Source organism: Hyla sarda, chromosome 5 (assembly GCF_029499605.1).
Source record: "Hyla sarda isolate aHylSar1 chromosome 5, aHylSar1.hap1, whole genome shotgun sequence".
NCBI lineage: Eukaryota > Metazoa > Chordata > Amphibia > Anura > Hylidae > Hyla > Hyla sarda.
In genome coordinates, this window is record NC_079193.1 from 60,125,725 (window position 1) to 60,146,027 (window position 20,303).

The window sequence follows — 20,303 nt, forward strand, 5'->3', positions numbered from 1 at the left end:
AGTAACAACAAGTTTTTGGATCTGACAGTGCCCATTTAATGTCTTCAAATTTGTTTCTCCTAATGAAATCCTAGGGATAACTAATAGGACGGCTATTATAAATCCCACAGTGGTTGTCACCCAGATTTCCCTTGTGAACATTCAGGATGCTGTGTGACAATCCCCCAAGGAACACTGGACTTATGGGTTGTTATCATGAAAGAGAACAGAGAAAAATCAATTTTTTTTTATTAAAGGGGTATTCCAGCTTTATACATCTTATACACTATCCAAAAGACCCCCTGCTGGGACCCCCGCGATCTCGGTGCAACCCCGGCATTCTGTGTCCATTCCATCTCATGCACAACCATTCTGAAGAGGATGGCAGAATATGCACAGAATATGAAAACAGTGCTTCACTAAGCTGATTCCATTGCTCCCAAATAGTCCAGATGAAGCTGCAACAATAAACCCCTTGGCATATAAAGATATTCTGAGACAGATTTATCAAGTGAGATGCAGATTATCTGGCACTACATACAAGTAGATCTGTTAATGCAACCGCCTACGATCTTTTGGCAGGAGTGATGCAGTTCAGGTGGTGCTCTATCCTAGATAGCACAAATCGCTTCCATACAATGCTTCCAAGAAAGAAAAAAAATGAGGATGGCACTCACCAGGCTTCTGCTATAAAACGTTGCTTTTATTCGTAATGCTGTACAAAGTGCATAGTGCAGCTAGATCCGCAGCGGGCGTCACCGCCCGCTGCGGATCTAGCTGCACTATGCACTTCGTACAGCATCACGAATAAAAGCAACGTTTTATAGCAGAAGCCTGGTGAGTGCCATCCTCATTTTTTTCTTTCTTGGAAGTAGATTTATCAAAGTATTTACTATGGATCCATGAGACAATGTCAAATGAATTCGGATCAGGAATTGTTTTAGCCTGTTTTTCTTCATGTGCATTAAAACCACATGCTTCCACATACTTTATTGATTCAGTTTTACACAGTAAAATGTATTACTAGTGATGAGACTTCTGCGTTCGAAAGTTTGTTTTTTGCTTTACGCACCCAGGTCTGTTTGTCTCTATTTTAAACTGTCATATCCTCATGGGAAGGGTTCAATAAGGTGACCTTGGGCCAAGACCTCGGGAGACATGGTGGCCCATTGCTATCTGTGTTCTACCTATTGAGTACTTTGTTCACAATGTCCCATTTGTTTACCTGTTTAGTGTTTATAAGCTTCTTTCTTATACATATCTTTGTATATTGTACCTATTTATCTGTAAAATGGATAATAAAGATAGATTTACCATACACACAGAAAAAAAAAAAAAAAACTATTGGTGAATATAGTGAGGGATTGGCATACCACTTGGCATACCACTTGGTTAGTGCACCAGTATTAAAGAGGAACTCCACTGGCCAGCATTCAGGATTAAATGTTTCAAACGCTGTTTTCGCACTGCAGGGGTCAACCACGCCCCTCATCACATCCGGTCATGCACCCTCAATGCAAGTCTATGGTAGGGGGCGTGACTTCCCCTCCCATAGATGCCCCCTCCCATAGACTTGCATTGAGGGGGAGTTCCGAATGCTGGCAAGTGGAGTACCCCTTTAATAAATCATCAACCACTACATTGAATCAATATATATATATATATATATATATATATATATCTCTTTCTCTCTTTATCTATATATATATATTTTTCTTTAATCTCTTAAAGACAACCAATAGACTTTAAATGTTATCTCTACTACGACTCCCTTTTGTGCTATAATAACCCTTTTAATAAATAGCCAAGGAATTTTTACTACTGCCCATAAAAGTTAAAATACAGCTAATATCGTACGTCCCACTCCACTGTCAACTACAGATCAATGGAATGCAGAAGTTACATATATCTAAAGTCATTCCGCAAACTAGTCGCTGATTGTAAAACAAAATGTTATGCTAAGTTTGAACCGTAAAACTAATCAGAATGCCATTCTTATCATACAACTTCTGAGCTACCCGCTATAGCCCCACAACCTATACAAAGTGGCTGCCGGAGTAGTTGTGCATGTTTAATGTTTTCCTCTCATCATGTGATTTATATGAAAAACTTTTCATTTTACCTGATTGATCGAATCTCATACAATCGAATTGTAATCCTGATTTTGGTAATAATTTTATTGCAAAAGAAGAGGCTATTTTTCTTCTCTGTACAAGTATACTTCAGGAAAAATGTGTACACTGTGTTATGCCTAGTGAAGAGGAGGCATGAGGGCCTCCACCTCTAAGGCACCATTTCTCCACCCTCCTAATATCATCATTAACTCTGAAAAACATATTCCAGAGACAAAAAAAAGACTGTCAGTTCACTGAGGGATCAGATTACAACTGCCCATAGAAGTCTTTAGTCAGTTAGTGTTATATTTCACACCATGGCTTCCGAAGCTTACACTGCACAGTATTGCTTTATAATGTCCTCCCTGCTTCTGCTATATCTGAGGGTGTGCTGTAGAGCTACAGAAGAACAAGATCCCCTCTTCTGTTTGTGTGCAGTGTATGGCAGACACCATAGGTGTTAGCTCCCCCCACTAAGTTGGGGACAACTTAAAAGTAGAGATACAGACTGTAGAGGAGATAACTGGAGAAAAATGTATTACAAAGGTGAAAGTCAGTAGGTTCCCATACACTTTAGATGGTCAGCTAGACTCACCAAAATTGGTGGTTTCGGCTGAAATTTAATCTTCAAATTGCCCTTTATTGGATTAAAGAGGTTATCCAGGATTAGTAAAACAGAGGTGATTTCTTCCAAAAAACAGTGCCCCGTCTGTCCCCAGGTTGTGTGTGTTATTGCAGCTCAGTTTCATTAAAGGGGTTCACCGGTGGGAAAAAAAATTTTTCAGGTCAACTGGTGCCAGAAAATTAAACATATTTGTAAATTACCTATTTTTAAAAATTTTAATCCTTCCAGTACTTATCAGATGCTGTATGCTACAGAGAAAATTGAGTTGTTCTTTTCAGTCTGACCACAGTGCACTCTACTGACACCTAAGGCGAGCGAGCGCCGGAGCTCTGAAATTTAAAGGGCCAGTGCGCCAATAATTAGTTCTTGCACCTGACATTACATTATAAAGTCCCTGCACCTCCCAAACTTCCCTGCCGGATCTTCAGTGCCCCTAGCCTGAGATTAAGCGTTCCATATTGCCTGTTTACCTTACCTGTGTATCCAGACCTTCCCGCTACGTTATTTGACGTCGCACCTTTGCCGCCTGCCTTGACCTTCTGCTATTCTTGACTAGGCTACTGCCTCGCCATGCCCAGCTACCTGTGTCATGTCTGGGGTAGCGACCTGGGTGTCGCCTGCCGCACAAGCCCATCCTACCTTGCGGCGGGCTCTGGTGAAGACCAGCAGCACCTAAGACTCTGCTCCCCGATACGGTCCATGTCATCAGCTACACAGGTTAGAGGATCCACATCCAGCTCCGCAACAACTTCCTCTGTAGTATACAGCAGCTGATAAGTCCTGGAAAGATTAAGATTTTTTAATAGAAGTCATTTAAAAATCTGTTTAACTACCTGGAGCCAATTGATATGGCATGTGGGCTGCCGCCCAATTCACAAGGAGGACATCTGACCTCATTCTTCATGATCGTTTGGGGTAACAGTGGTCAGACCCCCCACAGATCAGCAGTTATCCTCATTCTTGTGTATGGGGGATACCTTTGGATTTTGGGATAACCCAAGGATTTCTTGACTAAGATTCATTATACTTGTTTTCTTCTAGAATGATTATTTGATTGTCTCAAACTGCATTATATTTTACCGTTTGGTAGATAAAAACCTATAGATACAAGGATAAAATAGTAAAGTAGAGACATTAAAGACATTCCAGTAGAAGTGGCTCTGATTAATTCCCAACCAGCTAATGACAGTCATAAGTAACAATAATGAATACATTCTAAGCATTTCATTATTTAACTCAGCAGGAATCCAATTCAGGTCCTCTCATTATGGAGTCAATAATACTTATTCTTTCTGTCTCTATCCCAAGTTTTAAAGACACATTCTTCCTAGCAGATTTTACAAGACCATGTGCCACATGTGCGTATGTGGGGGAGAATGTATAAAGCTTTTTTCTTATTATTTTAATGTATTTGTTCTAATCACTTTTTCACAGGGCTTCCATTTCCTTTGGCATGTTAAAGGGGAATTCCAGTTTGTAAAAATCTATACTAGGGCTGGGCGGTATGACCAAATGTGTGTATCATGGTATTTTTTTAAACTTTTGGCGGTTCCATGGTATATAAAGGTAGTTCCTAGCCCCCCCCCCCCCATATTAATTATCAGCCCACATCCCCATCGGGGTAAAGGGGTAAATACTCACATATCACCCGCATGCGCTGCCCTCCTTGTCCTGTTTGTTGCGGGCCGGCGGTGCTGACACTCTATACTGTGCTGTATCCTTATGCCCGGGCTGCAAAAGGTAAAAAAAATAAACTTTAACGCACCTACATTGGCCTTACGCTGGGGACGGGAACGTCGGACAGCCGTCAGCCTATCACCAGCCGTTGCGATGTTCTGCCTCGGCCGGTGATAGGCTGAGCCCACTGTCATGTAAGGAGCCGGCTTCTTATATGACAGTGGGCTCAACATATCACTGTCCGAGGCGGAACATCGCTGCGGCGGGTGATAGGCTGACGGCTGTCCGACGTTCCCGTCCCCAGGAAACAAGTGAGGCCGGTACCGGACTAACGGGAGGTAAGTTAAAGTTTATTTTGTTTATTTTTTGCAGCCCGGGCATAGGGATACCGCACAGTATAGAGCAGTGGTCTCCAACCTGCAGACCTCCAGATGTTGCAAAACTACAACTCCCAGCATGCCCGGACAGCCGTTGGCTGTCCAGGCATGCTGGGAATTGTAGTTTTGCAACATCTGGACGTCCACAGGTTGGAGACCACTGGTATAGAGTGTCAGTGCCGGCGCCTGCAACAAACAGGATGAGGAGAGCAGCGCATGCGGGTGACATGTGAGTAGTACCCTGATGGGGACAGCACTGGGCTGGGCTAATAATCAATTTGGTTTATTGAAAGAGCTTTATTGTCCGTTCAGTCATTACAAGTCATACAATAAATTACAATCACACAAAGCACAACAGTACAATACACAGCAAAGGTTCCCTAAGCTATACATGGCACATCATGCTACTCTAACACTTCGCTCAATCCTGTTATAGAAAAGCACAAGAGATCGAACAACAAAACAATACAATCTGTGATCGGGGTAGGGGTGGGGGCTGTGGGGCGGGGGCGGTATGGGCGACTATGTGGGGGTGGGGAGGGGGCGGATCACAGGCCCAAACTGCTGGGCTGTATCTTTAAGGGTACATGGGAGAAGGAGAGGGGTCTTCACTCCTATTCTTCCTCATCGACGGCCGGGCTGTCCAAGATGGAATAGTCTCTAAGCAGGCTCTTGGTGAACCTGCGGCAGTCCCGGACGGACATGTTCTCCCTGTTGATCACGAGGCGGTTCCTGGCAAGCCACACTGTGTCCTTAAAACAGTTCATGAGGCGCCAGGCCTCCTGGGTGGCCTCCAAGTCGTGGGTCCCAGGGAACAGACCGTAAAGCACTGAATGGTACGATAGGCAGCTCCTGGGTACAGAGTCTCTAAGTTCATGTTCCAGGGCGTCCAACAGACCCCTAATAATCAATTTGGGGGGGGGGGCAGAACAGCGCTCTCAGGTCACATAGGATTAGTTCCCCAATGTGGGGACAGCGCAGCGCTGGGCTGATAATACATTCATTACTGAGGGGGGGGGCAAACAGGTATTGCGGTATGGGTTCAAATTCATATCGTGCAGCACAAAAATGTTGTTATTCGGAATGAACCGGTATACCGCCCAGCCCTAATCTATACCCTATCTTGTGGATAGGGTATAAGTGTCTGATCAGTGGGACCTCCAGAACGAGGCCTGACTCCCCTCCCTGAGTACTCCAGCCCCTCCTTCCAAGGCGAACTAGTCTTGGGAGTAAAAGTCTGTTCAGCCAATCACCAGCTGACGCAGGACATTTCTGTGGCCAATGATAGACAAGTAACCTGTCACTCTCGAGACCAGTTCCTCTTGGAAGGTGGGTGTCAGAAGTTCCCAGACCCCCTGCGATCAGATACATATTTCCCTTCTGATGCCTCCTGGTTCAGGGCACATGCATAGTGACTTAAGCAGAATGCTGACCAGGAGGCGTCTGGAGCGAGCACTTGCCGAGACATCTCGGATGCGCCATAGTAGAAGACGGACAACACATGAGCGGAGGCCCGGTTTGTCAATCCCACAGCAGGGCAAGCACTGATTTATCTGAAGAGAGGTGATGAAGCCCCAGGGCATTGTAGACCCCGTGCCATGCCTCGCCCACTGTTCCTGACTGTTACTGAAAAGTGATTTTTGAGCATATGAAGCCCCCTATTAAGCAGCCAAAAGTATGACTGCATTACACAGCGACACAGCTTGTACATGGGGGGTATTTATCAATTTTGCCTGTTGACCGTTTCTTTTTACCCTTTTTTTTTTCACTTTGGTTTTCGTGGACATGCACCAAATTTATCATTTGGTGCAAGTTGTTAGTAATTTTGGCTCAAATGTTGAAATCAGCTGTTCACAGCGCCTTTTACACAGAACTTACCGCCACAGAGGACGCGTATTTTACCCTGTAGGGCGGCCATTTCGGAGTCCCTCCTGCAGTATATCAGCAGGCGACATGAGTTATTTTCTTTTGTGGGGTTTATAGCCACCATGTGAAATGGATTTTATTATCAACTTGAGTAGTTTTTTTTTTTTGTTACTTTAATGCAGTGGTCTTCAACCTGCGGACCTCCAGATGTTGCAAAACTACAATTCCCAGCATGCCTGGACAGCCGTTGGCTGTCCGTGCATGTTGGGAGTTGTAGTTTTGCAACATCTGGAGTTCCGCAGGTTGGAGACCACTGCTTTAGTGCTTACCTTTCCTGAACCTGTGCGGCCATGTCCAATGCTGGCTCAGCGGAGGGTGAAGGTTCCTCAGAGACAACTATGTCGCAGGATAGTATTGAGCAGCCCTGGAGGCGTCGCTGATTTCACCAAAAAAATGTTTTTAATGTATTTTGACGCCTTTACATTTTCTGACATTGCTAAGTGTGTTTTCCATGTGCAAAATTTCTTGGCGGGGATTTGTGGCAAAAAAAAAATAAACTAAAGGCACAAAATTGCGCCAAAAATCGATTGGCGCAAATGATGAATTACTGACTAAAGTTAAAATCACACACAGGACCGTGTGATTTTGAGAAAGTTGTAAAAATGACAGTGGAGAAGATGCGCCAAACTTTGGCGCAAAAAGACACTGCGCCAAAGTTTTGCGCCAAAGTTACGTGAAAAAAAACCACATAAATCCTGTGCTTACTTATCGGGGGGTATTTGTTAGTGACAGTTGCACTTTAAGTCTGCAGGTATATGAGGAGGTCAGGGGTCACAGCTGTCATCTTGTTCAGCCAACATCTATGTTATGTGCACAGTTAGTGTTGTCTGTGAAGCTAAAGCCGGCCATACATATTAGATAAATATTGCTCTTCAATTTCATCTGGACCCGCCCACTATCTGATGTATATGGGGACCCCTGTCTCCATCCCAGATGTGCTTTAAAGGGGTCCTCCAGATGGAAACAAAGTTTACAAAACAACTGGCTGGCAGAAAGTTATACAGACTTGTAAATTATTTCTATAAAAAAAAAATCTTAACCCTTCCTGTACTTATCGGCTGTTTTATGCTCCACAGGAAGTTGTGGGGTGGTTACTTCCTTTCTGACCACAGTGCTCTTTTCTGCCCCCTCTGTCCATGTCAGGAACTGTCAAAACCAGGAGTAAATCCCCATAGGGAACCTCTCCTGCTCCAGACAGTTCCTGACTTGGTCAGAGATGGCAGCAGAGAGCACTGTGGTCAGACAGGAAGTAACTAGACAACCTTCTTGTGGAGCATACAGCCACAACAAATCTGCATAGCTTTCTGCCACCAGTTGATTTGTAAATATTTTATTTCCTCCGGAGTACCCATTTAAAGGGGTACTCCGGCCCTAAGACATCTTATCCCCTATCCAAAGGACGGCCGTCATGCCCCCTCTCATAGACTTCAATTGAGGGGGCAGGGCGTGACGTCACACAGGGCGGAGTCATGACGTCACGATCTTCCGTCCCCGTGGTTGGGAGCCAGACCCTCCAGCGCTTCCGGAGCAGTAACAGGTGGGTGCTGCATGCTATATTGTGTAGGTCCCCAGTGGCGGACCCCCACGATCAGACATCTTATCCCCTATGCTTTGGATAGGGGATAAGATGTCTAGGGGTGGAGTACCCCTTTAAGACATATTTTCTATTCATTCAGACAGTGATAAAACATTTGGCTGCTTCTATTACACAGCAAAGGACTTTATTTGTGGATTCTCATCGATCACACTGTATCAGTGCTTGATAAAAGTGAGATTAGCATTTTAAATAGTATATTCCAAAGTCTAATGCATATGATGAGTAATTAAATATCAGGGAAGAAGGATTAGCCGACTCCTGAATAAGAGCCGCCGCAAGATAAAACAGCTAAATCTGATTAATGGAGAAAAGAGGGAACGTTACAAAATTGGGAAGAACGACATGTTCAGTATAGGAATCAAAAGTAACAGAAATATTTCCCGGCTGCTCTCTGGCTGTAATGTTACGATGCCTGATACAGCTCCTTACACCCTAGGAATAAATCTTTAGTATATGGTCGGTTAAACGTCGGTCCTGTTGGCAAAACATTTCGATGAGGTAATGAAATTGGAAACATTTTTTCTAGGTAGCGCCATGCAGAATGATGTCAACCACATTTTTTTTTTCTCTCTCTTTTTTTTCTCTTTTTTTTTTTACTTCTCAAAATTGATGAAGAGACAAGGTTTGCAAATGGGTTGGCTGGTATCCTCCAGAACATTCCGAATAAAAGATCAATATAATGAAAGGGCTTTAAAATGATTTAGCACACGGTGCCAATTTGGACTATTCATTTAGGTTGACATCTAGTCTTAAGGGACACTTTTCCCCAATGCTGACTGTCTGGCCTTATTTTCAAGAAAAAGGGGGCAGCCCTGGTTGGTCCAATACCCATTGGTATTAGGTAGTGAGAAGATAGGTAGGATTCTCCTCTGACTTGTTAGCAAACAAAAGGGCAAAATGTTGATAGCCCGAGGAGCATGGAAAGTGTGGGGGAAACAAACAAGCCCATTTTTATTATTGCTCTGGAGACTCCTCTCTATTAATACTCGAATCGTGTTACTATGGGGTTATTTCTCGTACTAGTTTAGTATCAAATGGAGAAACTTTATTAAAGCAAAAGATCAGTATACAGAGGTATCACCAAAACAATCCGAAGTTATAATGTAATCACAATAGAAGGTAATAGGATAGATCAGAATAAAGGAGTAAAGGATATCCACAGCTTCCATATCTGGTAGTAGCGGTAGGGTGTTTGTTTGTTTTTAACTTTGCCCATTCTTTCAGCTATAAAAAAGATACCTTTACCTACTTACCTCCCTTGCTCCCCTTGTGCCTCCAGGCCACCACTTCCTGGTGCCAGGGATTGATCCGTCACTGTGCAGCTCAGCGAATTGGTGACCGCATGGGAATCCGGCCTCAGCCAATGATTGGCAGAGCAGTGATGTGACATATTGAGCCCCACCCCAGTCTGTTTGCAGGTGCAATCGCCTCTCAGGCAATCAGTGGCCGAGATGGGACACTGCTGCGGCCACCAAGCTGCACGGTGAAGGATCAACCACCAGCACCAGGAAGAGAAAACCATAGGAGGCCGGAAGCATGGCTGACAAAATTGGCATATTTAAAAAAAAAAAAAAAAACACTCTTCAATAGAGAGGATGGGCTTTTTCATCTATTGGGCACCATCATAGTTACTATGCATGGTACCATGACAGTTGAAGGGGTACTCCGGTGGAAAACATTTTTTTTTTAGGTCTTGGCTCCAGATTTGTAAATTACTTCTATAAGAAAATGTTAATCCTTTCAGTACTTATTAGCGGCTGTATACTACAGTGGAAATTCTTTTCATTTTGGATTTATTTTCTGTCTGACCACAGTGCTCTCTGCTGACACCTCTGTCCATGTCAGGAACTGTATAGAACAGGAGAAAATCCCCATAGCAAACCTATAGTGCTCTGGAGAGTTCCTGACATGGACAGAGGTGTCAGCAGAGAGCACTGTGGACAGACAGAAAATAAATTCAAAAAGAAAAGAATTTCCTCTGTAGTATAGAGCTGCTGATAAGTAATGGAAGGATTAAGATTTCTTAATTGAAGTAATTTACAAATCTGTAAATAACTTTCTGCCACCAGATCATTTAATAAAAAATGTTTCCACCTGAGTACCCCTTTAAACTCTTCGTAAGGTAAAATCACCCCAGATGTTTTTGTCTATGTTTATAGTCTATGTTTAGTTTTGCCAGCAGTATTGCCAGTATTCATTTCTATTTTTTGGGCAAATTATAGTTTTTTTACGTTTTTTACCTGCTACTTTTCAGATAATATTTGTATTAACTCATTCATAAACCTTTTAAATCGATTGAATTAGCAGAATGTATTTCATCAAGTCACTCAAATCCTGGGCAAGAATGACGCTGTTCCAGATAACTACTGTACGGTTTAAAAATTTATATTTTAGTAATTAAAAAATTAACATTAAATACTAACACGACTATCTATAAATATATCTGATTTACATGCATTAGTACAACTATTTAGTGGAGCAGAGTAAGAAAGATTAAAGCGTTTTCCTGCAGGAACCCAGAATCCTACATTTTTGTAATATTTTTTTTCATGACGGCAAGAATGGACAATACCAGGAGAAAATGAAATTGTCTTGTGAAGCGCCTATATTCAGCGAACTGTCACGTCTACTCACTGGTCCATAGATACTAAATGTTATTTCAAGAGACAAGTGAGGAATACACTACAGACATCTCTGGGTGCTGAGAAAGACAACTCAGAAAGGAAGATGAATATTTCCTAAAGTTTACAGACAATACTTGGTCATAATATAAAACAGATCCCATTTGGAGGGTCTCATATTTATATATTGCTATGTAGTTTATGGCAAACATTGGGGGGAGATAATCAAAACTGTCAGCGGCAAAAATGGGTGCAAAGTGCACCGAAAAACTGGCTCACATTTTCAATGTATTTTAGACACTTTTGTGCCTTGTTCGACAAAGAAATGTTGGGGCTTATCAAAAAGTGGCATGCTTGAATGCGCCAAAAAAACATGCCACTTTTTGTTGCACACTTTTGCTTTAAAGGGGTACTACGCCCCTAGACATCTTATCCCCTATCCAAAGGATAGGGGATCAGATGTCTGATCGCGGGGATCTTGCCTCTGGAGACTCCCGCGATCTCTCCTGCAGCACCCCCGTTCTTCAGCTGCAAGGAACAAAGATCACTCAGTGGATACAGGATCCGGAGTATCGTGACATCATGCCCCCTCAATACAAGCCTATGGGAGGGATCGTATCCTTTTGGATAGGGGATAAGATGTCTAAGGGGGAGTACCCCTTTAACCAGTCAACGGCCACTGTGGAAACTTGCCTTAACCAGTGACTGGCTTACTGGGCATTTCCTTGTATATTTATATACAAAAAGCATGTGATCCAACATGCCTGATCCTATTCTCTCCCAACATAATATGAGAGTCAGAAGGCAAACATACACATTAAACAGTTGGGCAGCTGAAAACAGTGAGTTTGGCCGACTTTCCACTGTGTATAGCGGTCTTAATGGGGTAATGCAGCAAACAAAACTGATCCCCTTTCCACAGGACAGGGGATAAACATCTGATCACAGGGGTCCAACAGCTGGGACCCCAGAGATCTCCAGAATGGGGTCCGTCTCCTTCCCCGGAGCAGACCAACCAGTTCTTCTCAGAAGGTAGGACTGGAGCACCTTCCAATGTAGAAGATGGGCTTGTTGTCAAGGTTTCAGGGGGTCCCAATGGCCAGACACTCCCCGCCCTCAAGCACTTATTCCCTATTCTGTGGGTGGCTGATCAGTTTATTCACTGTACAACCCCTTTAAACGATTGTGTACTCTCCCAAGCCCCACTCAGTACCACTGCACCTGGAGCCTGCCACCCACTCAGGACAGTGTTGAACACAATTTTCCTCTCCCCACTCCCCCCACCTCCCATTGCACTTTCTTAGACCACTTATATACTAACCACTGCGTATGAGAAACATCCCACAAGACCATTTTGGAGATGCTTTGCCAGCCTCATAACTAGCCACACTCGTCTACACCGCTTCGATTCTGATATTTTCCCATTTCCCCAGCTTTAGCAGCTCACTATTCACTTGCTGCCTGGTATACTCTTTGCATGCGCCACATGAGATAATGTTATTTCATTCACGTCAATGGTTTTTATGTTATTGCTGAGTGGTGCCTTAAGTAATATATTTAAACTCATTTTTGCTCCAGTTCATGATAGTAACAGCCTTGTACGTCTGATAACTGTATAATAACTGTTCATACTGAATGCACTGAAATAGCATGAATCCCTGCCGGTATCTGGCCAGAAAACTGATGGGACCAGACTGCTACAGTCTGTAGAGCTTCGTGTTTATGCCGACAATGGGCCTAAAATGGATTTTTTAATCCAAGACTGAGTAATCCCTTTAAAGAAGGCGTGCCTGTCCGGTTTAAGGCCATAATAATCCTCAAAATACAGTCACCCCAGGTGAAATGTGATGGTGACTCTGGTTCCTGGGAGTTGTTTGTGCATGTGACTACAGTATTGCTAACCACTTCTCCAATCCTAAAACTCGTGACCACAAACCAGCAGACAGAATTATAACACCCACTGCCGCTCTCATGTAAGGTGCTGTAATACGTGTCTACTGATCCTCTTACATCACCATTGTGTCATCCACCTCTGGGCAGGGGCTATGCTGTCAGGACTATGTAGCACCTTCACTGTCGGAAGTAAGTATCACCCAATCGCAGATATACAGAATAGGTCTTTATTAAATGTCTTTATTAAATGTCTTTATTAAATAAGCAGGTCAGTCCCTGAAAGACACAGAAACAATATTCCACCCTTCAGAGTCTCCACATCAGTACAGTCTCATGCAGGGACATTAGTATAGGAGAGGTCAATTGCACAAGGAAATCAATGGCAGCGTCTCTGATAAAGTCCTCAGCTCCATACAGTTCACTTCCCACCTGATGTGTTCAAATGCTGCACAACTTCAAATGCTTAAAGGGGTACTCCACTGGAAAAAAAAATACATTTTTAAATCAACTGGTGCCAGAAAGTTAAAAAGATTTGTAAATTACTATTAAAAAATCGTAATCCTTCTAGTACTTATCAGCTGCTGCATAATGCAGAGGACGTTATTTATTATTTTTTTTTTATTTCCTTTCTGCCTGACCACAGTGCTCTCTGCTGACACCTCTGTCCATTTTAGGAACTGTCCAGAATAGAAGCCAATCCCCATAGCAATCTTCTCTTGCTCTGGACAGTTCCTGACATGGACAGAGGTGTCAGCAGAGAGCACTGTGGTCAGACAGAAAGGAAATTCAAAAAGAAAAGAACTTCCTGTGTATTATACAGCAGTTGATAAGTACTGAAAGTATTGGGATTTTTTTTAATAGAAGTAATTTACAAATCTGTTAAAATTTCTGGAATCAGTTGATTTAAAAAGAAAATGTTTTCTAGTGGAGTACCCCTTTAACTATCACAACATACTGTACACTATTTAGCAATAACATGAACACCACAGATAAGCAAAGTGAATAACATTGTTTATAATGTTACTATGGTACCTGTCAGAGGATTGGATATATTCAGCATGAAGTAAATGGTCTGTGATTGGGTGCATTCTGTTACATGCCATATATTTTAGACATGTCTGATATTTATAATATTGCATAATAATTTTCACTGTTATTTATAATGTTTTACATTGCTTGTGCTGAAGTAGCTGTAAGACCACCAAGGGTTAAACCCACAGACACAGCTATGAACTTTTCAATGGAGTGGGGAGGCTGGCTCTGGTTTAACCTCTCTACTGAGAGAAGGACAAAGTGCAGTTGGAGTGTAGCCTCTCTGCTGAGAAAAGGTCAGGCCAGCCTCTTAGAGGAGGGGAAATCTAGAACAGCTTCTCTGTGAGTGGTTGTCAGAGGAGAATAACTGAGGGCAGCTTCAATGACACCAGCTACTGCTAAGAATTCAACAGCTTGGGGATGGGGAGCTGGTTCCTGCTATAATTTGTATCCAAGACATTATTCTGTCCTAGTCCTAATCTGTGTGCAGGAAGGAGGAAAATGAGGAATTTTTAAATCTGCATCCCGCAATTGGGAATTGTAACACTGGTAAGACAAGTGGATGTGTTTTCCCATCTCTGAGCTCTACCATGATCTACTTACAGCCTGCTTCAGGGAATAAGACAGAGCTAAGCCTCATCATTTTGGTATATAAGGACCATGTCTCCATCTTGGATGATGTTTGCAGAGTTGTTTCATGTTATACCTGCATATTGTTTTCTTTTTTGCACATAACAACCAAGAGTGCCACAAACAACACAGAGTTATTAAAGGTTCCTATACCCTTTAGTCAAAAGTCAGCCAACCCCATTGTCAGCAGCATCAGGCTTGTCCATGAGTCATGGACAAGGCTGCATGAGCAGACACACCAATCACCTCCCACCACCACAAGGGAGGGACACGCCCCCTTCCCCTGAGAGGATTTCTAACTCTGTGAGCTAATGAAAAGAGGATTTTTATAATAAATATAGGTGATAGAGGCCTAAAAAATAGATGAACATGGTCAGGATTAGGTACTGAGGATGCCTCCTGACTCCTGGCTTCCAGAAGATGTTGGATAGAGAAACCTCATGGAAGTTGGATTTAAAGGGGTACTCCGTTGAAATACAATTTTGTTTTAAATCAACTGGTGCCAGGACATTAAACAGATTTGTAAATGACTTCTATTTAAAAATCTTAACCCTTCCAGTACTTATCAGCTGCTGTATGCTCCACGGGAAGCTCTTTTCTTTTTACATTTCTTTTCAGTCTTACCACAGTGCTCTCTGCTGACACTTTTGTCTGTCTCAGGAACTGTCAAGAGCAGGAGCAAATCCCCATAGCAAACATATCCTTATGTGGACAGTTCCTGAGGCAGACAGAGGTGTCAGCAGAGAGCACTGTGGTCAGACAGAAAAATAAATTCAAAAAGAAAAGAATTTCCTCTGTAGCACACAGCAGCTGATAAGTACTGGAAGGGTTAAGATTTTTAAATAGAAGTAATTTACAAATCTGTTTAACTTTCTAGCACCAGTTGATTTAAAAAAAAAAAATGTTTTACACTGGAGTACCCCTTTAAACTGCCCTACCTTTTTGTTGCACCATTACACTCTCCCCCTTGCTAATATACTGATCATTTCACGACATGCAGTCTACCAATGTCACCCTCCTCGCCAAAGAACTATTCTGTCCTTTCACCATGATTTCCTTGCTCGGTAAATGTCTCTTCCAAAACAGCAGCAAGACCGCCAGATCTGCAATGCACCAATTCTCTCCAAACTCTCAACTTCTGCTGCTCCAACTATGCAATACTAACATATCCTAAATCAGTGGTCTCAAACTGTGGCCCTCCAGATGTTGCAAAACTTCAACTCCCAGCATGCCCGGACAGCCGTTGGCTGTCCGGGCATGCTGGGAGTTGAAGTTTTGCAACATCTGGAGGGCCACAGTTTGAGACCACTGCCCTAAATTATCTGTGGGTAGATTTTCGCAACTATGTTAGTGTCCAAATTCTGGTTCTGCAGTAGATATGTAACCAGCAGCGTCTACCCTCATTACCACCTATGCATCCATCTGCAAGGTCCTCCAAGTAACAACCTCTACAAGCCACTATATCCACTTAAAGGGGTACTCCAATAGAATTTTTTTTTTTTTCAAATCAACTGGTTCCAGAAAGTTAAACAGATTTGTAAATGACTTCTATTTAAAAAATCTTAATCCTTCCAGTACTTCTCAGCTGCTGTATGCTCCGGAGGAAGTTTCTTTTCATTTTGAATTTCTTTTCAGTCTGACCACAGTGCTCTCTGCTGAGACATCTGTCCATTTCAGGAACTGTCCAGAGTAGAAGCAAATCCCCATAGCAAATCTATCCTGCTCTGGACAGTTCCTGACACGGACAGATGTGTCAGCAGAGAGCACTGTGGTCAGACAGAGGAGAAATTCAAACAGAAAAATAACTTCTTGTGGAGCATACAGCAGCTGATAAGTACTGGAAGGATTAATATTTTTAAATAGAAGTCATTTACAAATCTGTTTAAATGTTTCTAGAACCAGTTGCTTTAAAAAAATATATATATATATTCCACCGGAGTACCCCTTTAAATGCACTGATCCTGCATCTCACATGCAGAAATGATACCACTTGACAAAAGGAAGAGGGGCCTCCAGCTGCTCCAAAAATGTAGAAATGGAAAAATTTAAACTTCACATTTATTTCAGCTTGTTAAAATCAGGGGATATCCATAGTGAATAAAATGGTACAAGAAACCGACGCGTTTCGGGCCGACTCTGGCTTTTAGTCGTGACACAGCTAAAAGCCAGTGTCGGCCCGAAACGCTTCGGTTTCTTGTACCATTTTATTCACTTTGGATATCCCCTGATTTTAACAAGCTGAAACAAATGTGAAGTAAAAATTTTTTCCATTTCTAAATTTTTGGAGCAGCTGGAGGCCCCTGCTTTTTTTGCCTTCCTTTTGTCAAGTGGATTCCCGGCCTGCTGTTTTCTGCCCTGCTCTCCTCATTACTACCAGGGCTTCTGTCAGTTATTGCCCCACTGTGGTGAGCTGAATTTTACTATACCTCTCTTTTTTGTAGAAGTGATACCACCAGCTCGGGTCCTAAAACCAGTGGGATCAGTGCGTCAGCTGGAGCCCAGTGAGCCCTGCACTGCCTGGTATATATTGGTCTTTGCCACATACAAGGAGTGTTGAAAGCAGCTGGGAGTCTACAACTATCCCACAACATTGCAGGCAGGTTTTATACTTTGGCACAATTCAATCATCTGTTACATCAGCACCGGAGACCACATCAAACAACCCCAGACTTCCCCTCCTCCCAGGTTTTATTTTGCTTTTATCTGTTTGAACAAACAGCCGATAGCAGACAAGAAGCTGCCTGGTGACTTCCACATATTCTGCCGTGCAGGAGACAAGGAGCGGAAAGAATGGCATTCACAGCATGGCACCTATCTGGGTCAGGACGGTGGCATCAGGAATGGCAGCCATGCAATGCTTACACCAGTGTTCCCCAGCCTCTGGCTGTCCGGGCATGCTGGGAGTTGTAGTTTTGCAACATCTGGAGGCACTCTTGTTGGGAAACACTGGCTTCCACTAGAAATGTAGAGATTCCACTCTTGCCTTGCTCATTCTGGTTGTTTCACAAGACTTTTAGATCACCCTTAGCCAAGTATAAATTAGAAAGTCCTCTGCTATAAGCTCTCACCCAGACATTATCAGTAGAGATGAGCGATTCATCACAAACTTCTCGGCTCGGCAGTTGATGACTTTATCCTGCATACATTAGTTCAGCTTTCAGGTGCTCCGGTGGGCTGGAGACTCTTTCCTAGGACTGTATCCCCCTTTTCCAGCCCACCGGAGCTCCTGAAAGCTGAACTACTTAATGCAGGATAAGTCAGCAACTGCCGAGCCGAGAAGTTTGTGATGAATCGAATTTACTGTAAGTTCGCTCATCTCTAATTACCAGTTCCACAAGATTTTAACCCCTTAAGGACCCGGGCTTTTTCCGTTTTTTAATTTTCAATTTTTCCTCCTTAACTTTAAAAAATCATAACTCTTAAAAATTTTCACCTAAAATTATATATAATGGCTTAATTTGTGCGTCACTAATTCTACTTTGTAATGACATTAGTCATTTTACCCAAAAATCTACGGTGAAACGGGAAAAAAAATCAATGTGCGACAAAATTGATGAAAAAACACTATTTTGTAAGTTTTGGGGGCTTCCGTTTTTACGCAGTACATTTTTCAGCAAAAATGATACCTTATCTTTATTCTGTAGGTCCATACGGTTAAAATAATACCCTATTTATATAGGTTTGAATTTGTATCACTTCCAAAAAAAATCATGAATACATGCAGGAAAATTTATACGTTTAAAATGGTCATCTTTTGACCCCTATAACTTTTTTATTTTTCTGTGTTCAGCGCGCTTTGAGGACTAATTTTTTGCGTCGTCATCTGAAGTTTTTAGCGGTACCATTTTTGATCTGATCAGACTTTTTGATCACTTTTTATTCACTTTTTTGTGGTATAAAAAGTGATCAAAAATGCGCTATTTTGGACTTTGGAATTTTTTTGCGCGTACACCATTGAACAAGCGGTTTAAAAAGTGGTATATTTTTATAAATCGGACATTTCCGCACGCGGTGATACCACATAAGTTTATTTTTATTATTATTTACATAATGTTTTTTTTATTTTTGGAAATGCCGGGTGATTCAAACTTTTATTAGGGGAAGGGATAATTGAAAGGGTTAATGATTTTTTTACACTTTTCTTATGCAATATTATAGCTCCTATAGGGGGCTATAACATTGCATTAACTGATCTTTTACACTGATTGATCCATCTCCATAGGAATGGATCAATCAGTGTTTTCGGCAATTGAATGCTCAAGCCTGGATCTCAGGCTTGATGCATTCATTCGGCGATCGGACAGCACAGGAGAAGGTAAGAAGACCTCCTCCTGTGCTACAGCTGTTCGGGATGCCGCGATTATACCGCGGCGATCCCGAACAGCTCCCTGAGCTAGCTGGGCACTTTTACTTTCGTTTTTAGCCGCGCAGCTCAGCTTTGAGCGCGCGGCAAAAGGGTTAATAGCGCGCGGCACAGCGATCAGTGCCGCGCGCTATTAGAGGCGGGTCCCAGCTTCACTATGACGCCGGGCCCGCCACAATATGATGCGGGGTCACCGTGTGACCCCGCGTTATATCGCAGGACCGGGACCCAGGACGTACCCATACGTCCTGGGTCCTTAAGAGGTTAAAGGGGTGCTCCCATGGAAAACTTTTTTTTTTTTTATCAACTGGTGCAAGAAAGTTAAACAGATTTGTAAATTACTTCTATTATAAAATCTTAATCCTTCCAGTACTTTTTAGGGGCTATATACTACAGAGGAAATGCTTTTCTTTTTAGATTTCTCTGATGTCATGACCACAGTGCTCTCTGCTGACCTCTGCTGTCCATTTTAGGAACTGTCCAGAGCAGGAGAAAATCCCCATAGCAAACATATGCTGCACTGGACAGTTCCTAAAATGGACAGCAGAGGTCAGCAGAGAGCACTGTGGTCATGACATCAGAGAAATCTAAAAAGAAAAGCATTTCCTCTGTAGTATATAGCCCCTAAAAAGTACTGGAAGGATTAAGATTTTATAATAGAAGTAATTTACAAATCTGTTTAACTTTCTTGCACCAGTTAATAAAAATAAAATGTTTTCCACGGGAGTAGCCCTTTAAAATGTACCTGTCAGAGCCCACACAAAACAAATGTTACTCAGTACTTAATCCTGACCCTGTTCTTCTATTTTTTAGGCCTCTATTCCCTATATTTATTATAAAAATCCCTCTTTTCATTAGCTCACAGAGTTAGAGATCCTCTCAGGGGAAAGGGGCGTGTCCCTCCCTTGTGGTGGTGGGAGGTGATTGGTGTGTCTGCTCATGCAGCCTTGTCCATGACTCATGGACAAGCCTGATGCTGCTGCAGGACTGATTAGTGTCCCAGTAGATATGGGGACCCCTAGTGATAAGATTTTAAGGAGACGTTTTCTTTATTAAATATTACAAAAATTTTAAGAAACAACATTACAAAAGGTCTTTAATTTTCATCAGTAAAAACATATAAAAAGTCTTTGGATCTGGCAGTGCCCATTTAAGCTCCACCTACACCATGGTAAGACTAGTAATTCCATCACAGCCCAGCTTAGAGTAGTGGTTCCCAATAGGGAAGATCTACATAAATTATGCCTAGACTACTAAAGTCACAACATGTGCAGCTCAACCTCAGCCAAGCATATAGCAGTGGTTCCACAATGAATAAGTTCTGCACAAGTCATGCTTAGACTAGTAGTTCCACAGGACTTGTAGTTCCACCTCAGTCCCATCAAGACTTATCACTGCACATTCTCCTGCTTTCCTTTATTGATAAAGGGCGGAGGGAATCTTCCTTTAGATACTATAGCTAGTAATAG